The 27,669-nt window shown below is 47.0% G+C and overlaps 1 long non-coding RNA gene across 2 annotated transcripts in view; it reads left to right on the top strand.

The window, feature by feature from the left end:
- Positions 1-27,669, top strand: part of LOC106507478 — an 87,225-nt gene that overhangs the window by 44,972 nt on the left and 14,584 nt on the right. For both annotated transcript variants that reach the window (XR_002343923.1, XR_001303509.2), the window contains exon 3: positions 23,372-23,504. This is a non-coding gene — a long non-coding RNA (uncharacterized LOC106507478). The remainder of the gene's footprint in view (positions 1-23,371; positions 23,505-27,669) is intronic.

Raw genomic sequence — 27,669 nt, 5'->3', positions numbered from 1 at the left:
TGAATGGCGCTGAGCCTTCAGACTCTTGGTGTTCTCAGCCCAGCTCTTCGTCCCTATCAGGTCTGCAGATCATTCAGGCGCTGGGTTCCCGGAGGAAGGAGAAGAGACCGTGAGTCCAAGGAAACGTCTGTGATACACATTAAGTGGCCTGTGAGAGAGCCCTCGCATTTATTGGCTGAAACATGAAACGGAAACCATCTGCAGCTCGCACGGGGCCCCGCGGGCTCTCGCTTCTTCGCAGGAAGTGGACTGATGAAGGCTGGAGCGAACACGTGAATTCAGGCAGCCCACAGGCCTGGGTGTTGCACAATGCAAAAAGCATCTGTTGGGTGGAAATCCCGGGCATTGGGATCGGAATTTATAGAGACCGATTGACTCCTAGCCTCTAGCAGGGATTCCACTCCCGCTGCTGCAGGGATAAATTTTTCCACTGAGCAAGAAGGAAGCATTCCTCATTCAATTATTTGTGGGGTTTTTTTGATGCATTTGATGCCCATTTACCAAATGCCAGTGTCCGTGTTAGGTGCTGAGGACCAAAAAGTGAGTAAGACATGGACCCTCCCTTCAAGAATCTCACTCCTAATGGGAAGAGAATGATGAATGAATGAATATAATACAGAAGAGTCAGGGCGACTAGAGAAAAGTACGTAAGGATTCAGGAGGAAACCGGCGGATGTAGCTGTCCCAGAGCACTGGTTACTTGCTGGGTTTGGCCATCAAAGATCCACTTTTCCTTCTTCTTCGTAGCACTGAAAATAATATTTCGTGTGGGTATTTATCTCACTTACACCCAGCTGGTTGTACCTGCCTCCACCGCCCAGGCGTGGGCCCTGATTGGCTGAAGCCACCATCACACCCCATGTCTCTCTGGCCAGCATCATTGGTTCAGGCCACAGGATCCAGTGCAAGTGGGTGTGATTCAGGAGGTCGTCTCTGGAGGCTTCTGGGGAGAAATTCAATTGCTCTTTTAAGAGAATGTCTGAGAGAGGTTCCTTTTCCTGCCGGATGGCTGCTGTCTCCAGACCTCTTTGGTTCATGAGGGGGACTAGCGTTGGAATGGAGAGGACACTGCAGAAGGTAGGGGATAGAAATGACGGTCATGAGCTTTGGGGTCCTTGCCGAGCCACTGGGGCAGCTGTTTTCAGAAGTCCCTCGTGCCCCCTGTGACTCTTCAGTTAGATGGACTGATAAACCCCCACGATTATTTAAACCATCGTGGGTGAGGTTTTCTAATACTTGCACCCCAAGATAGAGAGCATTTCCTAAAAGGAGAGGGGGGTTTATGTTCATGAGAGCAGCTAACAATTGAGCACTTACCATGTGCTAAGTACTCTGCTCAACTTCTTGTGTGATTTTATTCAATCCTCACAGTTGCCCGACGGGGTGGACTCTTTTATGCTTTGAGATAAAGTAACAGAAAATCATTCAGATGTTCTCAAACAAGAAGAACCTTTATTTTTTCTCCCTCCAGATCAGGAAGCTCAGAAGTAGGGCAGACTAGCATGTTGGTAGTTTGAATGGCTCAACAATGTCATTGAAAGTCTGGTTCTTCCAAGGTCGTGTCTTGGCCGGCGGTGTTCCGCAGCTTCAGCCTGGTGTCTGTAAGTGTGGATTTCTTTCTAGTGTGTGTCCTGATTTGGATTTACCAAGCTTAATGAGTCTAGATATCTATGTCTATTGTCAGTTCTGAAAAGTTATCACCCAGTATTCTAGGAATCATAGAAAATCGCCCGTGTACTAGAAGACAACCAGGGCATATGTATATGAATAAGACTACCTGTTAAAGCCTCAGTTCCTGTATTTGAAAAAAAATAGAGATATCTTGAGTTGAAATCTCAGCTCTCCAAGGCCCACTATCATCCTCTGTATCATAGAAGATATAAATACAGCCCCTACTCATTAGGATGGTGGTGATTTTCTATCTAAAGTCCTAGTGGGGACAGTGATCTCAGAGTCCATATTTCCCATGACCAGTGAGAAGCTGAGACCACAGGGCTGGGACAAAAGGCAGGCCAAAGAGAAGCAGCTGCATATTTCATTCCATCTGCTACATGTGCTGTGTGATGTACAGCAAAAATGGCCTGATTAGATTGATTTGGGCTTTGAGATAGAACTTCCCTGGCAACACACACAGTCGGCCACCTTACCTCCTGCCTGGAAACCCTCAGGGTGGGATCAGGTAGCCTACCGTGAGCTTCCTGAGCAGCAGAAATCAGAGGGCAGCATTGAGCACTTCTGTGTGCCAGAGAGCCTACGATATCTCCATAGGAAAAAGATGTGCTCCTGCCCGCAGGTGGATTTCAGTCAAATGAATTAAGAAGACACAAAAACTGCTCATTTTATGAACTGCAGTAGGTGATAAGACGAAGGGATTTGTATGGTGTCCAAGGAGAGTACAGAGGAAGGTTACTCTAGACTCTCAGGGGGCCTCAAAAAAGTCTTGGGAGAAGAAGATGCCAAGGCTAGGTCTTCAAGGATGGCTAAGAATTAGCCAGACTCTTTTTTTTTTTTGAGGATGTCCTTCTAAAAAGGGAGCTAAAGTTGCAAAAATGACATGATACATACTTAGAACTACAAGCAGTTCGGTACGACTAGAAAATAACAGCAAGCATGAAGAGGGGGGGACAAGGAAGTAACCAGAAATCATGGCTTGGAGGTCCCTCTATGGAACATTTGAGAACTTCCACTTTATACCTGGGAGCAATGATTCCGAAAAATGTCACATGTACCAAAAATCATCAGAGGAACACAGATCTCTGATTCGGAAGCTTTGAGAAGGAATCTGAGAATTTTCATTTTTAATGTTTTTCCAGAAGGCTGCGATACTACTGGTCCAGGGACCACCCTTTGGGAACCACCACTCTGGAAAGACCTCAGACAGGAAGTGATGTGGCCAGTTTTACTTTTTTGCCGAAGGAGCTGGGCCCAAGGGAGCTCAAAGTCATGTGGTAGCACTAGCGCTGTGGGTATTTACTCAGCCTGCTTTTCAGAGGCACCAAAGTCTTAAATAAGACATTCTTGCCCTTTTAGAGATTTAATGGAGCAAGGTTATGCTTCCCAAAGATTGTTGCTGGCCTCCTCTTGCTTATGAAAAATTCTAACATCATACAGTCTGTGCAAATGGACAAAAGGCCAGCCAAGTATCAGAAAACCAACTGCCCTACTGACACTCTTCTTTCCGCAGCCATCCGCCTGATCCCAGATGCCCTCTTTCTCCATTCGTGCCCAAGAGCATTTCCAAAGTCTGTGAGTTGGGCAAAGGGACAGAGATTCTTGAATGAGCTGCCTCACTTTTCTGAGCCTTAGTTTTCTTGTTTGGAAAAGGGATGTGAAGGTGACATCCAGCACAGCAGTGCCGTGCTGACCATCCCATGAGCGAATGGAGGTGACAGCTCTCCGGGAACATCAAGCAGGAGGAAAATGTCATTTTCTGGTCTTAGGGATACGTTTTTGGGGAGGAAGCTGAGGAAGACGAGTACTCTGTGTCCTAAATGCTACTGATGATCACGAACACTGTTTTGAGACCCCCTCCTTGATTGTGGGCTTTTGATGGGTATTAGCTAGTTCGTAAGCACACCCAAAAGACACCAAAGACAAGGAGAAAATTTAAAAACACTCAGCATCGAATCAAAAGACTCACCAGCTAAAAAGGACCACAACAGCTCTTCATTCCTGCTTCCTGCCCGATGCAGGACTCTTCTCCCCTAGCCTCATGTTTCTGCAGCAACTCTGAAGGATCAGTGCCACCTACCCACGGTACTCCTGTTATCCCACTCAACATGTCTAAAGCCCAATTTACAATCTTCCCCTTTGAAATCTGCTCTTTTCTCCAGACTGTACTTTCCGATTTCCCACAAGTGTGCAAAACTTTTACAACTAGAAAATAACAAAATACTAAAAATACAAAATGTCATCTCTAGTGAAAACAATAATTTAATTCTGCCCCTGTTAAGGACCTAGTAAAAGCCTTTCCTGCCCTAGGAGGAATGTTGGACTCAATGACTCAGAACGGGTCCCATACTAAACCTCCAAGTCTTTGGTGTATTACACCTTTTTGCTGTGCAAATCTCACTCCTTGAGGAGTGACAACAGCCAAGTAATCTCCAGATGGCACACGTGATTAACAAACACAACCAAATCATCATTTCCACTCTTATCCAAACACTGAACCTGCACTCTGACCCTATCTGTTTCACATTCTTCTCCAACTTGGTGCAGCCAAGGGCACCAGAAGCTTCCATTCTGCAACAAAGAAAAGCACTCCAGCCTGAGGGAGGAGGAGGGCTCGAAAAAGGGGGCTCAAGGAGGGAGGGTCCAGGAGGCCCGCCTGGGAGCCCTCCTGCTGGGCACAGTCTTGTCACGGGAGGCAAAGGCCCCACGCCCTAATCTCAGGGGCCCGGAAGTGAGTATTGCTGGGCGCGGATGTGGGGGTGAAGACAACTGTGGGGAGATGGTGTCTCCACCCAACTCTTGGACTCGGCTCCTTTCCAACATGGAAGAAACTTGCACATCGTCTTGATGTCGCAAGCAAATTGGCTACTAGTCCCTTCAAAGCCCATCACTAGGTTCCTCAGCAGAAAGCAACTGTCTCATCTCAGCCTGTGACAAAAGTTGTATTGAGCAGAATGTTGTCTGCCAAACCAGGAACTTGGAAAACGGACTCTGGCTAAGAGCACGTGTGGTGAGGAATGGCATAAAGACCGGTGGGAGCAGACCAGCATCCCCCTATGTCTGGGGCACAGTCCGTACTGTGGCAGCAACACCCTGCCAGCGACATAGCTGGGACATAAGAGTAACCTGCTTGGGCATGCACGAGTCTGCCCTATGTTCTGCCATGGAAAACCCATCAGAAATGCACAGTAACTGGATAGCTGTCTCATCAAATGCCAGACCCTAGAAGACTCTTGCTTCTTCCTGCTACCTGTGGTTTCTTCATTTTTCTCCTAATCTAATATATAAGGATAAACTGTGACTTCCAAAAAAAAAAAAAAAAAAAAGTGCCCAATTCTAGGGTTTAGCTCCCTGGCCCTGCAGCCAACGCAGGGTGCGATCTTGAAGTTCGCAGTGGTCAGTGCCTTAGTTTCTAACTGTGGAAGGGCCTAGAAAGCAGGGCAGGGCTGAGAGTGATAACTCCCCCAAAGAATGCTGGGGAACTCCCTAACGCCTGGCACAGCTCTGAGATACTCCGTGTGAGCCGGGGTCAGACTCCACCAAAGATCAAATGGACCTTTGCCCAGTGACCTGGGGGTGGAAGGGGAGGGGACAGAGTGGTGGCCTAAATTTTTATGCACTTTTCACCATGACAGATGGGAGCAGATGTGGCTCCCAGGAAAGGAAGGCCATCTAGTGCACTCACATCCTGAGGCTTTGCCTCATCTGCTCAGCAGAGGCCACTGGACCTCGGGTGTGATGTTAAGAGCCAAATCCCAAATACCTTGAGCCTTCTCCAGTTCCTCAGTACTGGGAAACATCTTGTATTTACTGCCCAAGGGATGGCCTTCCACCCAAGGAGGAGGAGGACAGGCCCTGCTGTTCCCAGCTTCTCTCCCCCTGGGTGTGGGTGTGATGCATGCTCCTGCCACAGCTCAGGCATCACAGATTCTGCTGTCCCCTGAGGTGGAGTCAAAAGGGACTTCCAAGGTCATCCTCTGATGCTTACTTCCTTTCCATCCTCCCCAACCAATTGCCATGTGCCTTCTGTTTTAACACCTCCAGGCACAGGAAACTCACTCCCTAACTTGGCAGCCTTATTGCTTATCTTGGGCTTTTTTGTTTTATTTTTTATTTTTTCACTTTTCGTGGAAATTCCTTCCTGGTAATGAACAGAAACTTATCTCCTTTAGCTTTTTTTCTTTCTGGTCTTACATGGAATGACCCTTTTATTTATGGCCCAAACCCAAGTTCATGTTTAAGACTAAAAAGGGACACTATCAATAATGACACCAGAATAAGAGATGTCAATTGGAACTCTCTTGGCTTGACAAGACTTAAGACTACACCAATCTGGAGTTCCCGTCATGGCTCAGTGGCTAACGAACCCAACTAGTATCCGTGAGGACTCGGGTTCGATCCCTGGCCTCCATCCATGGGTTGAGGATCTGGCGTTGCCATGAGCTGTGGTGTAGGTTGCAGACACTGCTCGGATCTCAAGTTGCTGTGGCTCTGGTGTAGGCCGGCCGCTGTTGCTCCAGTTCAGTTAACCTGGGAACCTCCATGTGCCGCTGGCGTGGCCCTAAAAGGACTACCCCAATCTTAGATGTACCTTATTGGTAACTAGAACAATTCTGTTTCCCCTTACTTAAGAGTCACTGATATTTAATGGCACCTAGATTACCCCTGAGTCTTCTCTCCTCTAGAATAAATAAGAGAGGCTTCTTTCTTTTGTGAAAAGATAATTGGATTGAGAACAAGAATTAGCCATGACTTTGGGGGGCTCCATTGGGAAGGGCCAGTTGCCTCCAAGATCCAATGTTATGTCCTGACATCCCAGAAAAAGAAAGCAATTTGTAACATTCGGAAATGTGAAAGTCTGTCAGAAGGACGGAAGATCAGCCACATGAAACTGGGAAACATAAATGGTGGTTTTCTTTACTCTGAGAAGCATTAAAAATCACACATTTTAGTGACGCAATATAGCATGGTGGCAGTGGATGCCACATTTTTTCCTGCAGCCTGGGTCTGAGCTGGCTGCACCAGCATCTGTTGGAAGTGTACTAAAAATCAGATTCCTGGGCCTCACTTGAGAATCTCCAGAGGTGTAGCATTGGCTTTCTGAAAAGCTCGGGAAGCAGTTCTCATGATGAGCCAAGCTGGAGACCCACCAACGCAATGATCTCTTCCTTGTGCCATAGATTCATTCACCCATAAATATTTACTGAGCACCTACTATGTGCCAGACACATTCTAGGCACAGAAAACTAGCAGTTGACCAAAACAAAACAAAAGGTGTAAAATTCAAACAGACATCCAGTCAAGGGCTAATTCAGTGTTATAATACCTACCTCACAGCGTTGTTGTGATGATCAGATAAGGCAAAATATGCAAAGGGCCTTTCCCGGTGGCTGGTCCCCAGTCCTGGTCAATCATGTTGAAGGTGGCAACACTATCAAAGGCAAACAAGGATGATAAAGCCAAGAACGGAAACAAAGAAAGCTTGTTACTTCCATCCCACAGAGACATGGAGAAAGTAACACCATCACATCCGACTTCTTAGGGGACCATGTGGCCACTTTTTTCCACTATGACTTTGGGTGGCCCTTCTTCACATCTCCTGATCTAAAGTATAAAATGAAGGACCAGCATCTGATGATCAAGAGAGATTCCATCTAACCTTACTCTTCCGTAAACCCTGATTCACCTAAGCATGTCTCAAAAAGCAATGTCCAGGCACTTGGCTGTATTTTTGGCTTTCTTCTGGACCATTCTAGCTGCTGGTATTCACCTAGACATAAGGCCCCAGAGTTAAATCTCTCGTTCCAGGCATGATGTGAACGCGAGCGTCTATAGTAAAAGAAGTAATAAGAAAAAATTTTTTAAAAAAGAAACTGTGGAATAAGGCATCTTTTGCTAATTCCTGGTCTGAAGGAGGGACTTTCAAAATCCTAAAGTGAGGTTTGCCAGAGATTTTTTTCACATGACTTTTATCAGATTAAGGAAGTTCCCTTCTATTCTTAGTTTGTGAAAAGGTTTATACAGATGATAATGACATAGGCCTATATGCTTCTTATTCATCTATTGAGACAAGCTTACTAAATTTATTCCTCCTTAATCTGTCACTGTGGTTAGTTACACTGACTGATTTTCTAATGTTAAACCAACTCAATTGTTGGAATACACTCAATTGATTAATTGGTAAAAAAAAAAAATTTATAATGATAAGTAGCTGAGCCATCATTCCCATCATTCTAGTTCTTGTTCGTGGGTAGGTTTTGGACCAGGCTCGTAACTGAGATGAGGCAGTGGCTCAGAAAAAACATGGACAGAGAGAGAAAGAGGGATGTGAAACACCAGACCACCAGGGAGTGAGGCAGGGCCAGGGAGGAGGAGGAGGCTGAGCAGCTGCCTATGTTTTCAGGCAACAGCATTCACTCCTGCAAGGAGGTCAACCTAGATTGTAATGAGAACATCTTGGCTGAGGCCATGATTCACTGTCCAAAACTGGGCTGGGCCCCCAGCACTGGGAGAATTTCACAGTTTTTCACATTATTCCCAAACCCCACTCCTCTCTTTAAGGGTGTCACTCAGGGTTTATTATAGAAAGGATCCAAAGTCCTCCATTCATAGATGTCCCAAGGGGCCAGAGGCTTGGGAAGAGTAGCAGTGGTGATGGGGGGCCAGCCAGCAGCAGGGACAAAGGGCAGTTCTGGGAGAGACTGGCAGGCCAGCTCCTGGGAAGGGAAGGGAAGCTCTCTGTTCACACAGCCTTCGTTCAGGGTCATGGAGAGAAGCAAACACTGAAATGCAATGGAAAAACAAGAAGTTGGAAAGAAGTGAAACATCCAAGAGGCTCTTGTCCAGCGATAGAGCCACCAGGTCCAGCTGCATCATCCGGGTACTGCCCAATTCCAAAGGGGCCCTTCGTATAGATCAAGGAGAGGCAGATTTTCCTGCAGTGGTCCGAAGAATATGTTTGACCTGATGAGCCATACGGTCTGTCACAACTACTCAGCTTTGTCATTATAGCTGGGGTGGCAAGATAAAACACAAAACACCATGTATTTTTATTTGCTAAATCTGGCTACTCTGTTTGTAGCACAAAAGCTGTCATAGAAAATACATAAACAAATGGCATGAGTTTGTTCCAATAAAACTATTATAGCAATCAGTGAGACAGATTTGGTAATAATACGAATGGCAACCCTTGGCATTTTGCAGTGCAAGGGTCCTTGTCAGCCAGCAGTCCCAACAAGGCAGCCCAGTTTTTCAAATAACATGGCAAAGCAGAGCAGTAGCTTTCAAACGTGTTTGACCATAACCCCAACAGTGATACACAGTTTATATTGTGATCGAGCTTCACAAAACCACACTTAGACTCACTAATATGACTCACTAGTGTGACATGCTCTATGATATTCTACACTCTATTATATCCTACTTAATTTTTGACGTGTTGGTGGAAACCAAATCAATTAACTTTACAATCTTCTAGTGTGCCTCAACTCCTGGATTTCTGGACTTAGGAGCCAGGAGATCTGACTTTCAGTCTTAGTTCCAACTCTTCTCAACAGTTTCTACCTAAGAGAATCACCTCCTTTGAGAATTTGCATCTAGAACTGAGGACCATAATTATTTCAGAATGTCTTTGTAGGAGACACAGGAAATACTTCCATTCTTCAGTGTGGTGTAGTTACCATTGGTGGTACCTGGGATGGTTTTCAGTAGTGCACAGCTATGTATTGTAAGGACTTATTTTAGTTATTCATCAAAATATATCACTTCTGTCAAATGCACCTTGTTAGCCTTGATGTAAAGCCTCCTTTCAAATGCACTTATTTGGAATCAAGGTTATTTGAAGAAAGCTGTTAAGCAGATAAGAGTACAAGTTCAGTGTGAATGTGGCAGTATTTGTCCAGATGGTGAGTAAGCAAAGTATGGGAAGCATTGTGATGACATATGAGCAATTACAGACTAAAAGATGGTGGATATAATGTGGTGACCCCTTAGAGAACTGAACTGAGTGTCTGACTTACTGCTGACTCCCCAGTACTTAGAATTGGTTGGTTCACAATAGGTGTCCAGTAAGTGCTTATGATGGATGGGTAGATAGATAATGGATGAATGGGTGGGTGGATAGATGTAAATGGATGGATGTGCAGATAGGCTGACAGATGATGGTAGATGGGTGGATGATGGATGGAGGTTGGATGGATTAGTGGGTGGCTAGATGGATGGCGGAGAATTGGATGGATGGGTAGAAGGTGAAGGGTGAAGGATGGATAGATGATGGATTGATGGATGGATGGGAAATGAATAAAATAATTAAACGCAAACTTCTTGGAGTCAGAAAGACTTCGTTTACAGTTGAGGCATAGTATTAAAGATGTCAGTGGCTACAGCAGGAAGAGGAGGCAGATACTCTTTCTCTGTGGTATCATCTGGATGCTGAAACCTCCACACTGCCATAGTTCACACCGAGACATGAAAACACTAGGCTAAGACAGGACACTAAGCTGAGTCCATGTCCATTGCTGACATCAAAATGTCATTCTGGATGAAGGTACTGGCAGCAAAGACCTAGTGAAGGTAGGATGGAAATATCAAGAGCTATAAATGTTTGGAAATGCTAACTCACATTAAGTCTGAACTTCTAGTCAGTGACCAGCAGCAATGACGTGTCAAAAGGACAGGGATGAATAGGTGCATTTGGCTGCCTCACACAGGTAGGAGCTCCCATGACAGGCCAATTCCAACAGAGGGGGATTTTTGTGTTGTTAGGGTGGGAAGGATCACTTACATGATGAAGGACAGCCCTTGGAATTCAAACCTTCTCTGCTTCGCTTAGAACAAAATATTTTGGAAAGCATGATGTGCTCGAATTATTTTTGCAATCTTTGGATAGAACTTCCCGCTTTCACCTGCCTTTTCATGCTGAAGGATTTAAAGTGATACGACCTTCCTCTCTCCCCTCAGGAAAAGCGCCCTCACTGCAGCCTAAGCAGAGCAGTCTTTCCTAACAGAGAGGCAGTGAGGAACAGCAGGCAAGGTCCAGGGATTCTGGCCCCTCCTTGCTGGCATGGTCCTCCATCTCTCTGGGCTCAGTCTCCACACCTGTAAAGTAGGAATAACACCCACGGGCTATTGTGAGGATTAAATGAGTTAATAAAGGCAAAACATTTAGAAACATTTCTGGTGCATAGTAAGCACTCAATAAATGTTAATTGTGTTATTCTTTGTTTTTACTTTGTACCAGAAACTTTCACTTTGAGATGACCATTTAATCCTCAAAAAATTAGGAGTTGTTCCTAGCTTTCAGACAATACCACTAAGGATCAAATGTTCAATGACTTATCAATGTATAGTAAATAGAGGTGCACAAATCAGGTTTGCTCCCAAACTCCTCGTCTGTCTGTCTTGCACCTCATGCTACTGTGCTAACCCGATTCTGCAATTCAATCTATTTCCATAAACTGTTCATTCATCTTGATTTATATTTTTTATTTTTTTTTTACTCAGTGAATTATTACATTTGTAGTTGTACAATGATCATCACAATCCAATTTTATAGGATTTCCATCCCACACCCCCAGCACATCCCCCTATCCCCCAAACTGTCTCCTTTGGGGATAATAAGTTTTTCAAAGTCTGTGAGTCAGTATCTGTTCTACAAAGAAGTTCAGTTTGTCCTTTTTTCAGATTCCACATGTCAGCGAAAGCATTTGATGTTAGTGTCTCATTGTATGGCTGACTTCACTTAGCATGATAATTTCTAGGTCCATCCATGTTGCTAAAAATGCTGGTATTTCATTCCTTTTAATGGCTGAGTAATATTCCCTTGTGTATATATACCACATCTTTTTGATCCACTCCTCTGTCGATGGACATGTGGGTTGTTTCCTTGTCTTGGCTATTGCAAACAGTGCTGCGATGAACATCAGAGTACATGTGTCTTTGGGAATCATGGTTTTCTCCGGATAGATGCCCAGGAATGGGATTGCTGGATCAAATGGTAGTTCTCTTTTTAGTTTTCTGAGAAATCTCCATACTGTTTTCCACAGTGGTTGCACCAATTTACAGTCACATCCACAGTGTAATAGGGTTCCTTTTTCTCCACACCCTCTCCGGCACTTATTGTTTGTAGATTTTTTGATGATGGCCATTCTGGCTGGTGATGATGGCCATTCTGGCTGGCCGAATTATATTTTTAAATTTTCAGTCTAACAATAAAATGAACTCTCCCCCTTTTTCCTGTTGATTTTTTGAGGGGTCCAGCTGAGTGTGTTCGTGTGTGTGTGTGTGTGTCTGTGTGTATCTGTGTGTCTCTGTATGTTGGGTTGAGAAGAGATGCTCAGTCTGACTCAAATGAGCTTGAAGGTGAACCTGCCTTCATCTTTATTCTGTGGGCTTAGTGCTGAGGGTATTGGGAGGAGAGACTTGGTGAGAAGAGATGGTCCATGGTGGCTACTGTCTGGGAGCCCCTGGTCCCCTCTGAGGGCATCCAGAAGGCTGAGGCTGCTGAAGGTGACTGGGAAGGTTGGAGCCTGTCCTTTGCTTAGCAGCTTCCTCCTGGCCTCAAGGTGTCCCCGCCCCACTCTGTCCCAATCTAGTGCCCATCTCAGCACGAGACATCTTACCTGCTGAGAGACTGCAGGGTAGAGGATGAATGAGCCCACACGAAGATGCATTTGATGGAAAGGAGAAAAGGAGCAGCCTGGAGGGATGTTTTCCCCTAGTCCAAGATTCTCCCTCAACAAGGAAGCAAGAGCTTTGCCTGAGTGAGGGTCAAGGAGCGGGAGCCCAGAGTGAGGTCGGAGGGAACTGACTGAACTGGGAAAAAGTGCCGGGAGACGTTGAGGGCCATTTACGAAGGAAGGAAGGAATGGTGGCTCCGGCTTCAGCCCCTACATGTGTCTTCCTTAGAAAAGCAGCTTCTTGAAGCATCGGGCTGCAGGTGTCTAGATTCCTTGAGGGCAGAAGATGGATGCATTCAGCTCTGCATGGATCCACGCAGTCACGGAACAAACCCCTGCTGGGCACGTGCTGTGTACCAGGGACTGTGTGGGACTCTGCGGGTACAACTGCGGTGGCAGGAATGATGCCCCTCTCTCATGGACCTTAGGGTCTGATAGGGAAGCAAACAAAAAGCCAACCACCAACCTTCGTGGAGCAGTGGAAACGAATCCGACCAGTATGCATGAGGATGCAGGTTGGATCCCTGACCTTGCCTAGTGGGTTGCAGATCCGGTGTTGCCATGAGCTGTGGTGGAGATTGCAGACGAGGCTCAGATCCCAGAAGGCTGTGGCTGTGGTGTAGGCCGGCGGCTGCAGCTCCCCAGCTGTAGCTCCAGTTCAGCCCCTAGCCTGGGAACTTCCATATGCTTAGAGTGTGGCCCTAAAAAGCAAAAAAAGCCAACCACATTCATAATTAAAGAAACCGACAGAGGAGAGAGGGTACCAGGGCACGCCTTGTGGGGCAGGGTTCAGAGAAGGCCCTGCAGGGGAGCAGGATAAATGAGCAGAGCGTTCAGGTGGGGACGGGGCTGGGGGACATGATGTGTGGAGCCCTGGGGAGAAAGGAGCTCTCAGGGCCAGTGATCCAGGGAGTGTGAAGCAAGACGGATCATCAGAGGGGCAGGACACCAGGTGGGGCCTGGCAGGATTTGGGTTTTATTCTGAGAGTTTTTGGACGTCCCCTTGGGCATCTACCTGATGAGGCTTTCTTCCAAGCAATGGCCAAGGTGCACGTTTTGAAAGCTTTTGCTTAAGGTGACATCTTGTGTCATCTAGACTGTCCCCACGCTCTCATGACTCAGCAGCATATCTGGGAGATGACTGGGGATCAAGGGTCAGGCTGAGCTCAAACATTTTTCTCTTAAGAGAGGCTCACCGCCTTTTGATGCTGACATCAAAGCCACCAGGAGCTTTGTAAACACACAATGGATGCCAGGGCTCCGGCTCAGGCCTCCAGCATCCCTGGGGGTGGGGGTGGGGGGTCAAGGCCCAGATGGCTTTGCGGCCCGGTCAGGGTGGAGCACCCCTGCCTTACAAAGTTCCAGCTCAGTACCTCAGCCTCATAAAAGCCCCCCTCCCACCAAAGACCACATCAAAGATGGGGCCCAGCGAGACTGGCTTTCCCTTGGTTGCTAATGACTTAACCAAAGCCTTTCCCCTGCCCCATCTACCTGCCTCGGGCCTCTTAGGAAAGTAAACCTGACTATCTGTCAATATTTACTCTGTCTGCTGCCCTCAGTGGAAGAAGGGAAAATGGTTTCCACTGTCAAACTGGTGTTTATACAAAGGATTTGTAGGCCTTCTCAGAGCTATGGAAAATCAATCACCCCCAGTTAACCTGCACCCCTAACGAGGTGGTGGCTTTTCTCCCACCATCCTGTCAACCTGTAAGAATTCACATTAACAAGGATCTCACCCCGAATCCTGGGAAACAGATGCTCAGCGTGTAACCCAATCTGAGAAGGTGAAGGTGAAGCCTGCCCTGCTGATTTGGGAGGACAGTGCCGTGGGGCTGGGCCACCTGGGCCCCACTCAGGAGAAACCAGCCAATGCCAAGACCCTTGTGTGGAGTGTTCTCTGGGACCTGGAAAGCTGACCAGCCCATTGTATTTGCTCCAATCAACAGTACGCCCTTGGAGTTCCCATGGTGGCTCAGCAGTAAAGAACCCGACTAGTATCCATGAGGATGCAGGTTCGATCCCTGGCCCTGCTCTGGCGTTGCCGTGAGCTGTGGTATAGGTCACAGACATGGCTCAGATCTGGCATTGCTGTGGCCATGGCCGGCAGCGGCAGCTCCGATTGGACCCCTCGTTGAGAACTTCCATATGCCATGGGTGCAGCCCTAAATAGACCAAAAACAACAACCCCAAAACCCCCAGTATGCCCAGTGTTGCTTCCGGACAGGGCTCTGCTATGGTGGCATCAAAAAGGAATTGCGATTCAGCTTGCTGGAACCTCGCCTTGCTCAGAAGGCAGGCACTCCTGAGAGGTGGCCGGCTTGCTCCCCGGGGAGCGCAGAGTAGCACGGGAACACCGGGCAGCTCCAGCCGGCTTCCATAGTTGCAGTCACAGCCACGTGGTGTTGGACATCCAAGCCCCCTGGGACAGACACACTGAAAAGCCATTTGCCGGGCTCCAGAGGAAAAACAAATTTGATCGCTGCCTTTGTTGTTCCAAAGAGGCTTGGGTTTTATGGGTCAATCCGAGGGGCACAAGCAAGCACATTTGAGAAAGAGCTTCAGGGGCCACTTACACGCCACGGACAGTGCAGCCCAGACGTGCTGCCCCGGCTCCCACCACGTGCCCGTGCGGAGCCAGACGCCAAGAGGTGAACCAAGGCTGCAAAACATCAGTGGGTCAGCTCATCACAGCCCTAGGAGGAGCTCAGGCTTGTCCCCTCGCAGAAGAATGGAGGAATCTGGTCTGGGCAAGGCTGACTCCTGATGGAGAATGAAAGGACAGGGAAGGGGGGAGGGGGTGGGAAGGAGAGAGAGGGAGGGGTTATTTTAACGTGGACCTAATTGTATGCATTTAGATCTTTATAGACGGTAACTCATTGAGTCCTCCTGACTCAGCCCTCTTCGATGAACCCTGCTGTCTTTAAAATGGGGATGATATTAGAACCCACCCCGAGGGCTGTCCTTACATAGAATCTCAATAAAATAGTACGTGGAATATGCATAGAAAAGTCGGAGCATGCAGTATGTGCTCAATAGTGTCTGTACTTATTACTACTACTGCTACTTTTACTAGCCCTATTTTACAGAAGAGGAGACTGAGGCTTGAAGGGGATTAGCCCGAGGTCATGTGGGCAGTGAGCAGCCCAAGGTCACATGGGCAGTGAGCAAAGCCAGCATCAGAAGCCAGGTCTCCAGCTCTGGAGACTGAGCCCCCCTGTCTATAAAGGTCTGCTCTGCATTAACTGTATGGGATGAGGCCCTCGCTTAGTAGGACTGTGTGGGCTTCGTCCTGTGCTGTTCCCACGCGCATCCCACGTGGAGTTCAGTGTACTTCATCAGGTGGTCCAGCCTTTCCTGTTCTCCAGAAATAAGTGGCCCTGCTCTGAGCATCTGTGTGTCCCAGGCCTGTTCTCCAGGCCACTCCTGGGATGTCCACAGACTTACCTCTCCTCCCAGGGGGCCCTTGGCTTGGGGACGCAGGGAACTGGGAGCCCTCACCTCCTGAAACTTGGGCTTCCTCCCTTCCTAACCTGTGGAGCTGGCCCCTGGCTGGGCCTCCCTGAGAGGCCTAGCAGCTGTCACCCCTTCATGGGGGGACCCACTCAGGCCTCTGGTCACCTTTTCCCCTGTCATTGAACACCGGTATATTCTTTTGTTGCTGCTAACAAATTACTGCAAATGCAGTGGCTTAACGCAATACAAATGACTCTTAACAGTTCTGGAGGCTGGAAGTCCAAAATCAAACTTACAGCCAGGGCTGGTTCATTCTGGAAGCTCCAGGGAAGACTCTATTCCTCGCCTCCTCCAACTTCTAGAAGTTACCTGCGTTCCCCAGCTCCTGGTCACATCTCTCTCTCTTCTTCCATCAGCACATCTCCTCTGACTCTGACCCTCCCGGCTCCCTCTTACAAGGATTTATGATAACATTAGACCCCCACAGATAATCTAGAATAATCTCCCCACCTCAAGATCCTTAACCTTATCAAAGTTCCCTTTATTACATAAAGTAATATTCTCAGGGTCTGGGGATTCGAATGGGGACGTGGTGAGAGTTCCCCACTGGCCTAGGGGTTAAGGGACATTGTTGGGAACTGATGTTCAGCCTACCACAACCGGGTTCCTAGACCTTCTTCCTATATTCATTCAATGAGCTTCCACTGCGCCCCAGCCAGGCCCAGGCCCAGGTACTGTTTCCACAGCCTGGGAAGAGTTGGCCCTGTTGACTTGAGGGCCCTTGTGCTCATTAGCTTCTTGGGGGTGCAGAGTCATCCTTTTCAGCTCACTCCCCAGTGCCTAGCCCAGAATAGTTGCTAACTTTTCTGACTTGCCAGCTTTTCTTTTGAACACCGTAAATAACGTGATTGGCTTCCATGCCGGCAACAATCCCGGGAGTACCTACTGCTAACTTTCCACCGAGGGGGATCCGAGGGGTTTCTTGCTTGTCACTCAGCGGGTGGGCGAGGACCACGATTTGCACCTGGGCAGTCCGCTCCCGAATCCCTGCTCATAACTGGGGTCCCACCTGGTCTCCCAAATAGCCGCTCTCAGCAAACACTTATGGAAGGGAGGACGCAGCCCCTAGAGCTGTATGTTCAGGGAACTGAGGTCTTGAGCTTCCTAAGTGAGCAGCCCTTCCCTGAAAGAGAGGCTGCGAGGAAGGGCCCTGCGCCTCAAGGGTAGGCCTGCCCAGGGCACGCTTCAGGGGCTCGGGGGGGCTGGAGCTGCAGGGGCCACTGTGACCAGGCTGACCTAGGAGCTTAAAGGCTGTCCCCAGTCCCGGGCACTCCATGGGGAAAGGAGCATGTCTGCTTTGCTGACTGTCCTATCTCAGGCCCAACACAGTCTCTGCCCAGAGTAGGTGCTTGATGGAAACCTTTTTTTGTTGTTGTGGTTTTTTTGGCCTTTTTTTTATGGCCATACCTGAGGCATATGGAGATTCCCAGGCCGGGGGTCGAATTGGAGCTGTAGCTACCGCCCTATGTCACAGCAACAGAAACAAGGGATCTAAGCCGCGTCTGCGGCCTACACCACAGCTCACAGCAATGCCGGATCCTTAACCCACTGAGCGAGAGGCCAGGGATCGAACCCGCATCCTCATGGATGCTAGTCGGAATCATTAACCACTGTGCCACAGTGGAAACTCCAGTGATACATTTCACTCACGAAATGACTTATAGATGCACTGAATACGTGTTTTGACCAAATCCCAAACAGCCCAATATTAAAAGGCAACATTCGGCCAGAGCCAAGTGTCAGGGCCAACTGGATGATCTTCGTCTTCTCGTCCAGAAAGCAGGTCCTGAGGCATCGGGTCTGTGGGAATTGTGCTGTCCCAGAGGGCCATCCCTGGTGCAGGGCGAAGGCAAGGGCAGTGCGGAGGGGACAGTGCTTTTCTATTGCTGAGGAACAAGGTGGCCCAAACCCAATGGCTTAAAACAACGACTACTGTTACCAAACACAGTCTATGAGAGTCAGGAAAGGGTGGAGAAAGCAGGTGGTTCTGGGTCTCCGTCAGCCGGGGCTCTGATTTCTCCAAGCCCACCCGCGTTTCTCCTATCAGGAGACTTGGGTTCCTCACCCCCTGGGCCTCTGCACCGGCACTCACACGACATGGCAGCTGGCTTCCCCCAGGGCCAGCCATCTGAAAGAGACAGAGGAGGATTGCTTCGTAGTCTGCCTGGGCCACCCTAACAAGATACCCACCAGACTGGGTGGCTTCAACAAGTTTACTTCTCAGTTCTGGAGGCTGAAGTTCCAAGACCAAGGGGTTGGCGGAGGTGGTTTCTCTCCGTCCTTGCTGTGCAGATGGCTAGTGTCTCACTGTGTCCCCGTGGTTTTTGCCCTGTGTGTGCACATCCCTGGTATCTCTCTTCTTATAAGGACACCAGTCCGATTGGGTTAGAACCCACCCTTAGGATCTCATTTAACCTAGTGCCTCTTTGAGGAGTTTTCTCCAAGTACAGTCAGATTCTGAGGTACCGAGGGTTACGGCTTCTGCATGTGACGCGAGAGGGGCTGGAGCAGAACGAAATTCAGCCAGCAGCAGAGAGAGAGGAGCCTAGAAGGAAGCCACAGTCTTTGATACCCTCATCTCAGAAATGATGCCCCCTGATGTCGGCTGAATTCTACTCTCTGGAAGCACGTACCAGTCCAGCCCGCACTCAAGTAGAGGGAATCAAACTCCACCTGTTGAGGGAGGAATACCAAAGAATTTCCCCCCTAGCTTTGAAACTACCACCGAGGGAGAGCCAAGGGGAGAATGCATAACTGAATTGGCCACGGCCAGGTGTGGCTGGCCTTGGGTTTTGTGGGACCATCCCCCGAGAACCATATGAACTGAGTCTTAGGACTGTAACAAGGAAAAGGGGGGGAGTTTATTCATCAGCGCCCATCACCAGCTGGGCAGTGCCCACCTTGGGGGCAGTATCTCCCCTGGATTTCAGGCTGCTCAAGCAGGGTATCCAGTGGGGTCCGTTGGTGTCGACACGGAAGCTCAGGCAGGGAAGGATGGGGAAGCCCATGTGTGGACCTGAGCCTGGGCATCATCAGGGGACACCTACTGGAAGCGGAGACCTCTCAATGCTGAGGCCACAGCGCCCTGGAACACAATGAGCAAGGCCTGAAGGATCTGAAGGGATGGATGCACTGTTGTGTACAGCATGAATCTGAAATTTGATCAACATTTGACTTGAACATTTCTTGTAGTTTCGTGACATTCACTGCAGTACTATTTACAATAGTCAAGACATGAACGTAACCTAAATGTCCATTGACAGAGGAATGGATAAAGAAAATGTGGTGCATGTATACAATGGAATATTATTCAGCCATAAAAAAGAATGAACTAATGCCACTGGCAGCAACATGGATGCAGCTAGAGATTATCACACTGAGTGAAGTAAGTCAAAGGCAAAAATCATATGAGATCACTTATATGTGGACTCTAATAAAAATGATACAAAAGAACTTATTTATAAAATAGAAACAAACTCACAGATTTCAAAATCAATCTTATGGTTACCATAGGTGACACTGTTGGGAGGCGGGAAGAACTGGGAGGGTGGGAATAACATACACACACCATGGTATAAAATAGATGATTAACAAGAAGCTACTGTACAGCACAAACCATCTCCTCGATAGTTTGTAATCAGCTATACGGGAAAAAAGAATGGTTGTATTTATATGTATAACGAATTCACTTTGCTATACACCTGAAACTAATGCAACATTGTAAGTCAACTATACTCCAATAAAATTAAAAAAACAGTTGACTTAGTATTAACATTTTATTATTAAAAATATCAGCAGTCGAATTTTATGTTTTTGACATTAGCATGCCAGCCAGGTATTTCTCAGCACTGTCTGTGCCAGCAATCACCATGGAGGCTGCTGGCAAGGATGTTGGTGCCATGTTAGGGGGCTGGGTATTCCCCAACCCACCCACCGCCACCCCATAGAAACTAACCAAGTGAAGCCACTGCTGCCCCAAAGCTAAGATGGACTTTTATAAAGTCTGGGGTTTTTTTTATCTTAACAGTTTGACCCCCCAGAATAAAAATGAAATCTGAATATCTACATGCTCCTGTTTTCTTCTTATTTTGTATATCCTTCAAATCTAGGTTGAAGAGGATTCATTTACCTCTCATTGGGTCACATGATTTGGGAAATTTTTCCTTCTTCAAGGAAACACAATTGGCATTTTAGTTTTTTTAATTCTTTCTCACAAACGGTGAAGCATTCTGAACAAAAAGTTTTCCTCAGAAGACTCATGGCCTAAGTGGGAAATAAGTATCAAGAAATTCAACCTAATTTTTTTTTTTTTTTATTCTTGCTATATTCATTAAAGGACAAAAAAAAAAAAAAAAAAAAAAAAAAAAAAAAAAAAAAAAAAAATTCAATAATTCTTAAAGGCTATTTAAGCAGTGTTACAAATACTAGTCTAATCTCATCTCTCTTATCTCCATTGCTCTGCCATGTATTATTATTCAAACATTCTTTGGCTCATAAAGGCTATTAACATGTTTTTAAAATTACCTTATTAACCTACTCCCTTTCAAATATCTATACTAGCATCACACTGTCTCTTTACTATTTAAAAGGTCTGAGAAATATTTGATATTTAAAATTCATGGTTTTTATTGCCATCATTAGTTATTAAAGTGTTTGCCATAACAAGTACCCTCTTTGGTCCAGAGACTAATAGAATTTCAGTATGTGAAGTACAGAAGAATTCTCACTGCAGGATGTCTCTCCTTGTGCTCCTCTATCTGAAAATGCATATTTAAGGACCAATAAATCAAGTGACATGGCTTGATCATGTGACCGACTGTTCCACTGAGGAGGCAGGCTGTAACCTGCAGCATCACAGGGTCGTAGATCACACGGACACAGCCAGATACTGAGACCATGAAGAAGAGGCACTCAGAAATCTTCCATAATCAAAGCCAAGGAACGGAGGCTGAGCGCAGAGGCCGGCTGGCTGAAGGAGTGGCAGCGCCGGTAAAGCTGTACTGAAATGCTCTCTTTGCCCATCCCTGCAAACTGGCTTGCTTCCGATATGCTGTGGTATCTCCACCCTCCAGCATAGGGCCTGCCCGTCACATAGTTGGTGGAATCAAGCTGACTGTGCCCTCCAAAGCATGCCATGATCCTGTCCATCGTGTTTGACCCTCGGGGCCCAGACCTCTGACTTGTCATGCTGGAGCCCTGGTTCAGCATCTATCCCTTTCCCGAACCCCAAGGAGCCAGGGGCCATGGCTTGGGGCTCATCAAAAGCAGAAGTATCTTTTGCCATGAAGTCAGAAGGCATTAGTCCTCTGAGTTGCTTGGAGAATCAGAACCAGGCTGAAGAGAGAGGGAGAGAGATTATAAGGAATTGGCTGACATGGTCACAGACGCCAAGACGTCCCAAGACGTGCAGACACCCAGCTGGAGCTCCTGCAGTGCAGGTGGTGTACCGTCGAGTCCAAGTCCAAAGCCTGAGAACCAGGAGAGCCAATGGTACAAATTTCGATCCAAGGCCAAGTCCAAAGGCAGGAGACGACTGATAACCCAGCTCAGAGATAGTCAGACAGAGCTCACTCCCTCCCCGTCAGGCCTTTCTTTCTGTTCAGTGGATGGCATGAGGCCCCCTGCACTGGGGAGGGCAATCTGCCTGACTCCGACGTCCACCTGTTCAAATGTTAATCTTACCCAGGAGCCCCCTCAGAGACATACCCTGAATCATCTTTAACAAAGAGCTGAGCCCCTGAGGCTCAGTCCAGCTGATGTATAATTAACCATCATAGAAGTCAAGCTGCCTGATATGTTGGAAATCGTATAAAATCCTGGCAGTGTGGGAAGAAGTGAATTCGGGCACCAGCCAAGAGTGAGTTTGAACCCCACTCTACCACGCAAGAGCTCTATGGCCCCAGATAAATAACCTCTCTACGCCTCAGTTTCCTTGTCTGTAAAATGGGGGTAATCCTGCCCATCACACTGGGCTGATTTGAGGAGTCATTGAAATAACACATATTGAAGGCCTAGGTCACCGCCCTATGTGTAGAGAGAGGGTCTCAGGAAACGCAGGCTCCCTCTCCCCTCCGCCAAGCACGTCTCTACACTGGCTTCAAACTTTTTGTCCTTGTTTGGTGACCAGGTGAGTCACACATCACAGGGCCAAGCCACACGGGTTGTCCAGGTCACACTGAGGCCAGCAGGAATCAGTGTGTCTTAAAGGCATCAAGACAGTGTACTGGAAAATCTAGGGGAGCAAAACTTTGAGATTTGCCCCCATGGCCATGTTCTGTGTAATTTTAGCAAATGAGTTAAAATCTGCATTTCTCATTTGTCACCTGGGGGTAAGATTTCCCACGTCACAGGCTTCTGTGAGGGTTTAACAAAGGAATATGCAAATAGAGTAGGAGTGACAGAGCATAGCACACTGGACTCAGGCGTCAGGCTCCCATCTCAGCTTTTCTGCTTACCTGCCTTCTGCTGCTTACCTTCTTGTGCCTCAGTTTCCGAATCTGTTAAATGGGGGTTTTAATGATACCTATGTTTTGGGTTGTTGTAACATTGAATGAGATAGTACAGGCAAAGTGCTTAGAACAGAAGAGCATGGAACAGGATGAAGCTTAATAAATATTAGCTACTATCACAGGAAGGGCCCCTGGCATCACTGGGGACTTGGTGAATAGAAGCGACTCCTCATTAAGTGGGTGTTCAATTAAGGCGAACAGAAACCCCATTAAGAACAATAGCAGCAAGAGCTGTGTCCTGAGCCAGAGCTGAAGTCTGTGGCCAAGGAAATTTTGCGGAAGCAAAAATGATGTTTTACCCCTTCGCCTTAATTAATAAACACACACAGCATGTTCTGCAGTCAGGGGGAACATACACAAACATTGCACCCTGAAAGTAATAAAAAAATTGCTTCTGGTTCTGGTCCCTTGAATCAATGAAATTTTGAGCCTTCCCTCGTAAGCGTGGATCCTGAGCAGGAACAGCCACGTTCCTGATTTTTGCATGCTGACAGCTAAAGCGATGTCACAAACCTTTCTTGCGATATCCCAGAAGAATGCCACTTTTTCCCCACCACAGACAGACAGACATATGCTGGGTAATGTTGAGCATCTTGCGTGTTGCTCAATCTCTCTCTCTCTTTTTTTTTTTTTTTTTTTTTTTTTTTTTTGCTTTTTAGGACCACACATGTGGCACATGGAAGTTCCCAGGCTAGGGGTCAAATCAGAGCTGCAGCTGCTGACCTACACGACAGCCACAGCAACATGGGATCTGAGCCACGTCTGCAACCTACACCCCAGCTCACGGCAACACCAGGTCCTTAACCTGCTGAGCGAGGCCAGGGATTGAACCCGGGTGCTCATGGATACTAGTTGGGTTCGTTACCGCTGAGCCACAACAGGAACTCCTAGCTTTGTGTTTTCTAGTTGAAGAGCTGGTCAGATGGAAGTCTGACGCCTTTCCCTTGTTGCAAGTCGACTTCTTTTCTTTCCTAAGCTTTTGTCTGATTCTTCCATTGACAGTTATGAGGCCAGTGATAACCAGCTCATCCTTCAACATTTCCAGCTCTGAGGTTTGTGACCATGATATTACCTGTGGATGAAGCTTCTATTCGAGAGTTGGCGGCTAGAATGTGGGAGGAGCATAACGGGAAAGGTAAGATTTCAGCTTGATGCATCTGCCCTGAGCTGAAACGGATTATCTTCTGCATCTGGGAAATAAGGTGGAAGAGTGTGTTAGGTCTTAAGCAAGGAGCTAAACCATGAGGCGGGTGGTGGGATTAAACCCCCTTCACCATCAGCATGATCCCTCCATGTTATGTCACTTGGGCATGGAGCTACCCAACCCATGTTAATTAAGACTAAAGACTGCCCCATCTGAATTTCAGACCATGGAATATGATTTACTCATTTATAAATACATTTAAAATGTTTAAATGTATTTATAAAGATCTATAGAAATATATTAATATCTATATTAATTTAAAGTGTTACATAATATATGAATGTATTATATAAGGTTTATGTGTTACAATATTAATGTGTTATCATATATATTCCCAGCACCTAGAACAGCTGCTGGCACACAGGAAGGGCTCTGCAAACATTTGTTGAATGAAGACAAGACCTAGAAAGAAAAAATACAGCAGGGAAGGAGTGAACTGCTCTGACCTTCTTTTGGAAAGGCTCGTTCTGGGTACACGATGAAGGAGAGATCAGTAAAATGGGGCAGAATGAGCAGGGCAAAAGCAGAGAGAGCAGTTAAGAGTCTCCTGCGATTGATCAGGAGGGAGTGGGATAGTTACATGGGTGGTTGTAGAAGTCCCATTAGGGGACCACAGATAGAGAAGGAACCCTGGGGAACTTTGGGAGACCTCTGTAAGTTAATAATCGCCCAAGAAACCATCAGAAAGAGGCAGGCTTATCACAAATAAAAGCATGATACACGCCTCAGGTCATTACCCTTGGACTGGGGGCAGGAGTTTAAGGACCAAACTTCTATTGATTTGAATAATTCAGCACCTTGACTGTCCTAGTTTGACCTTATAGGGTCAAGTACTCCCTTACTGGATACAAAGGAGGAGCTGCTACTCAAGGAAAGAGGAAGAGGCACCCCCCCTTCCCTTGGGTCATAAAACCGTAGCTTACCTGATCCTCAGGGCAGAGCCTCCTCGCCTGCCTGCTTGCATCTCTTACAAGTGTCTTATCTTAATAAAACTATTTCTTGCCTGTCACTTTGTCTCTCACTGAGGCACAAGGAATCTCAGTAAGTCCAGACACCCATGAATGATTCTAATTTTATTTTATTTTTTATTTTTATTTTATTTTTTTGTCTTTTTGCCTTTTCTAGGGCCGCTCCCACGGCACATGGAGATTCCCAGGCTAGGGGTCTAATTGGAGCTGCAGCTGCCGGCCTATGCCAGAGCCACAGCAAAGCAGGATCCGAGCAGCGTCTATGACCTACACCACAGCTCATGGCAATGCCGGATCCTTAACCCACTGAGCAAGGCCGGGGATCGAACCTGCAACCTTATGGTTCCTAGTCAGATTTGTTAACCACTGCGCCACAACGGGAACTCCATGAGTGATTCTAATTTTAAAAAACTGTGTTCAAGTCCCAGTCTGGCTTTTGGCTGGGTTTGAGTCCTGGCACATGGGTTCAAGTCCCAATCTGAGTTTAGGCTGGGTTCGAGTCATGGCACTTGGGTTCAGGTCCCAATCTGGGTTCTGACTGGGCTCAAGTCATAAGTGTTGTCTGTTTCACAGTGATCCAGAGTAAAGAAGGTGATGGCTTGATGCTGCGCGGGTGGGTATGAGGTTTTGTCATATACGTACTTGTTGAGTAGGAATGGTCATTACAGCCATTTGAAAAATATACTGCTTAAGAAGTGCTCTGGAGAGGAACTTTGGAAGATAAATCAACTTATTTTAAGAATAAAAAATAAACTCCTAATATTTGGTTATTTTAAAAGAACTTCCTGTGCACATGCAAAATGCCCAGCTTTTATTCTCCATTAAGACATGCAGAGTGTATTATTACAGCCTTGATGTTTAACTTACCATCAAAGAGAGCAAGCCAAGATGGCCAGATCTCCAGTTCAAGAATGTTAAACACTGTGCACAATATGCCCCAGACTTAAACTGCTCTTTTTAAAACTGAAGAGCATGTTCACAAAGGACATACCCTTTCTTCTAGAAATAGGGTGAGGACGTGGGAGTCATTGCGGTAACATCCCAAAGATGATAGTATGACATTTAAGAGGCAAAGAAACAGCATGGGATCCAGAGTCCACACCCTGACTTCTAGACCTAGTTCTGCCTTGTATCGGCTGAGTGACCTTGGACAAGTTACTCAACTGCTCTGGGCCTGAATGCCTTCACTTTATTATCCCTGATAACAGAGCCTGGCACTTGGCATGCATATGAGAGTGCAGAACTTTTCGGGTTTTGTTTCGGCAAGGAAGGCTGCTATTGAGATGCCAGCTGCCTGAATCTCTAATGGGGAAGATAGAAAGTCATTTTCCAGGAAATCGTTTTGTTCTTGGAAGAATCCTTCCAAGGCGTTTTGGTTGTGCCGGATGGAGGATGAGAAGAGCACCATTGCTCTGGAGGAAAGGCTCAACAGGACAGTTTCTTGGCCTAGAAAAAGCCATTCCTCCCGGGCTTTTCCAGTTCTACATAAGGGCAGAGGAGACCACTAGGAGGAGACGGGAGGGGCTGGCCTTTCTCTTTGTAGGTTCCACTGCTGGAACCTCTCTGATGGATGGAGGCAACTTGACTGAGGCTAGCTGCCAGGAAAACATCCTCCCAGGGGCCTGGGAAGGGAAAAGATACACATGTTTGTTATTATCACAGAGTAAACATCAATAATCACTAACATTTGAACTGCTTTACAGCCTTCAAGGCATTGTCACATGTATTAATATCATCTTCACGATGCCATGGTTTGGCCTGATTTCTCAGCTCGAGGAAGGCGTGTGCCCCCTCTCCCTGTACATCTAAAGATGACTGCCCTGGGATTCCATCCAAGAAATGCCCTAAGTGCATGTCCAGCATCTATGAATTCAGATTCTCCAACACCAGCTTTCCATCACCCCACCTCTTGCCCTTAAATCCTTTTTTCCCCCTTCTCACTACCAAACACTCCTCTCCCCATTATAATTCTTCCTGAGTCCCATCAGCCAGTGGCTCACTTTTTCCCTGGCTTTGGCTGTCTTGGGCTACATCCTGGCTGTTATGTTCATCTCCCCTCTTTAGCTTAATAGTGGCACATTCACATCCTTCAAGGTACCTCTCTGCCAACTCACCCTGACTGTCAAAACTTCCCTTGATACATCGCCCCATAAGCAGTTGGCAACACCCTCGAAAACAGATCCTGGGCAGTTAATTCCATCTGACCAATGAAAGCCCTGCCCAGATCCATACAACCAACCAAACGGAGGGGCCCCCACGTGAGGCCTAGTTCTCAGACCCCTCCTAAACCTCTATCTTCACTCTTTCCCTCCCACCAGTATACTTTTCACATTTAATTAGTTTAGTGACATCCAGCTGTGCAATGTATTCATTAATACATGGGGTATTTCATTTGGTAGAATAGAATTTCATCACATTCTTATCTCCTGGGCTGACACCCCACCCAACCCCACCATCATGGCCAGAATGGTTCTTTTCAGATGATTAGGAAGCAGCAGTAATAAGGCCATTCATCCTAACCCAAATCGAAACTTAGACCAAGGAGACGTGGCTGCAAAAGGGCCAGTGAGTAGCCTGAGCGAGAGAAATGGCCTCAGGGGGCTGGAATCTGCCAAACAGCTGACCAGTGAAATCTAAATTGGCAACAAGGCCCAGTCCCCATTTCAAAGGGGAAATTAAAACCAGGCTTTCTGGGAGGGCAGGCCCTCATCAGAAGGGAGGGGATGCTTGTAACCAAGGCAACGGGCAAACACCAACTTTTCCTTTCTCCTCTCGTCCTCCCCAGTGGCCAACCTCTGAACAGCCCTCCTACACTCGTATATCTCAGGCAGAGGTGTCAAGAGAGGATGAAGACTTTTATCATTCCCTGAGAGAATCCAAAAGGCTTAGGATGCCCCTGGAAAAAGGAAAAAAAAGATAAAGGAAAATCACTACGGTTGCTTATATCAGCAGAGAGACTTCCATAATAAATATAAGAAACCATTTATAGTCTTCTTAGACTGAGGTCATGAAGATCCTTCTAGAAGCATTAGAAATTCAAAATAAAGTTATGTAAAAACAGATAGTCAATAGTATCTCACATGGATGAAACACACAGCTGCTGTGTGTGTTTTCCATGCATGACTATC

The sequence above is a fragment of the Sus scrofa genome, chromosome 5, assembly GCF_000003025.6.
Source record: "Sus scrofa isolate TJ Tabasco breed Duroc chromosome 5, Sscrofa11.1, whole genome shotgun sequence".
Taxonomy (NCBI): domain Eukaryota; kingdom Metazoa; phylum Chordata; class Mammalia; order Artiodactyla; family Suidae; genus Sus; species Sus scrofa.
The sequence above is the reverse complement of the archived record's forward strand: the minus strand, read 5'-3'. Positions and strand labels throughout refer to the sequence as shown.